At 37.1% G+C, this 2429-nt stretch overlaps 1 long non-coding RNA gene across 1 annotated transcript; it reads right to left on the bottom strand.

Moving 5' to 3' along the window:
• Window positions 1–470: 470 nt before the first annotated feature.
• LOC134290700 (uncharacterized) lies at window positions 471–1927 on the bottom strand. The gene is made up of 2 exons (XR_009998896.1): window positions 1468–1927; window positions 471–1223 (listed from the first exon to the last, which is right to left on the bottom strand). It is a non-coding gene; the product is annotated as an uncharacterized LOC134290700 (long non-coding RNA).
• Between the last annotated feature and the right edge of the window lie 502 nt (window positions 1928–2429).

Genomic DNA, 2429 nt, shown 5'->3' with positions numbered 1-2429 from the left:
TCAAAATTCTTGAATCTAACAGTCTGCGATAAGTTTGCGCAACCTTTTTTCATAAACGTGTATTTTAACATTAGCTAATTCTATACTCAGTCACAACCTTTTAGTTACAAAGCATCAATCGGAAATCTTAATATATATTGCGATATTTTATATACTGGTATATGAATATTTTGTTGGAAGCAGATTCTATGCGCTTGAAGTAGACTTCGTATTTGTGAAAGTACATAATGAGCCCACTCTCTTTTTTGGCACTTCATACAACATTTGTTGTATTTTAACATCCAACACTTGCTTTTTCTATAATGAGGAACCTACAATATGGCAGTCCTGCACACCGCCCATTTCAATTGATGAAACTTGGCAGCTCGACTTCAGTTTTTTAGATTTTTATCGGTATGATTAAAGTTTGTTTTTACAAAAAAAAATAACTAGTGTTTTTATGATATCTGAATTGAGCTAGGTACAGTCAAAGCATCTTTGAAAAATCATAACTACTCAAATCTAATCTTATACATACGCAGCCAGTACGCGGAATCACCCTGGAAAGCAATCGTGTTACTTTTCTTGTCAATATTGATGCTTGCAGCATATCAGGACACATACATCAAAGCGGCCAGGTCTATTGCGTTGTATTTACGCGCAAAGTGTTCTCCGAAATACTTGGAGTGCAGAATATTTTCTTTCGGCAAGGTACTTCTCGAATTTACAGGGGAGGAAGGATGCGTATACCAAACGATCCAGATTACATATTGATGAATATGTTTTAAATATATAAGAATGTGTATAATAGAGCTATGAATAAAAAATGTGTAATATTGGAAAAATCTCCCCTATTGTTGGGTTGTTTTTATAGATCTAAATAATGTCGAACATCCTATTCTGTATGATCAGTGTTATTCACAGTTGTCGCAGATTTTTTTTTCTGCTTTCCCCTATTGTTTCTACAAGGGTGAAGTTACTCATTTCGCACACTTTCTTCCTAATGTCTCGTTTATTTAATTTATATTTTCAAATTTATATTTAATAAACCACCCACTGACGACCACTTTTTTTTAAATAGCAATCAAACCAAAACTCCTTTGCCTTTTTCGAAATATACACGACAAAATGAAACGCGAGGCACAGCTCTTTCAAAACGGGGGATCTCAGCCCGGAAAGTGGAGAAAGAAAACCTTGTGGTCACTTATTACCGTCAAATGGTATCTTTTCGGGTTAGAAAATACCTAGGGGCAAGACACTGTGCAATCCGGAGCAACTCTGAGCAATCCTGAGTAACTCTTTTCGCTCGAATCCATTCAGAAACGTCTCTACGAAGCGGGAAATCAGGCAAGACTGCTCGATTTTTCACTGGTATCAGGCAACACTTCAGGAAAACCAGAGTGATCCAGAGCAATCCTGAGGAATTCTGAGCAACACTTCGATAACAGAGTTACTCTCGCTGTATCTGTCCTGCCCCTAGGAAAATACGCACATCTTCTTACCGGAATCTGCGACGGATGACGATAATTTTGGAACTTGTCGGAACGAACTTCGCGAGTTATTTATTTGGACATTTTTCTAAATGTGCGAAACCAAACTTTACTTGCAGCGTAGAAACCCCGGCTCAAGCATGTACGTGTTAAAAAAGCAAAACTCACTGAATCACTATACATTCCAAATATTGTCGTCGCGGTTGAAACCCGAAGATTCCCCACACCCGACAATCGAATTTTCTCAAAATCCATACGTGAAACCTAACGTCGGACGTAGTGCGCTGGACAGCGGACCTGGCCCTCTATCCAGCGCACTATGCCCGACGTACGTCCGACACATGGTTTAGGAGAAAAATCAATTTTCGCGTGTCAAAAATTCCGATTTTCAACTGCACGAACAATATAAGTTTCGAAACGATCGGCCGAATCAAAAACTAAAAGTGCGATTATAAACAATCGTAACTATTTTAAGAGAAAATCAATACATTTTCGATATGCATGATCCTAAAATTGGCGAAGAAGGGAAAACTTTATTCAAAACATACTTAACCCTTTCCTTCCCACGACTTTGAACGACTTTTTCTATGCCAAGAAATTGTTTCCCAAGAAAGTTCTCGAACAAAAGTTATTGCAAATTGGCCAAATTTTTCGAAATCAACGAAAAAAAATTTAGTTGTAAATCAATAGTATTTTGACTGTTTATCAATAGTTCCACTATTGAAACAAGTAGTTGGGAGTTAGGTTTACCTAATGAGATTACAATCATATTCTAAAAACTATTGCATCATAATCATCTGATTTCGTTTGTCTCGAGTTCGTCGAAAATCGATGGTGCTCTAGAGCAACCATGGGAAGTAGAGGGTTAAGCAAAGCTTGTCAATTTAAACCTATTATTTTTCTGCGTTTGTATTGTCACTCTATCACAATTGTATGTCAGACAATTTGTTGTGTTATTCG

Source organism: Aedes albopictus, chromosome 3, assembly GCF_035046485.1.
Source record: "Aedes albopictus strain Foshan chromosome 3, AalbF5, whole genome shotgun sequence".
Lineage (NCBI taxonomy): Eukaryota > Metazoa > Arthropoda > Insecta > Diptera > Culicidae > Aedes > Aedes albopictus.
This window is presented reverse-complemented; position numbering and strand designations above follow the sequence as displayed.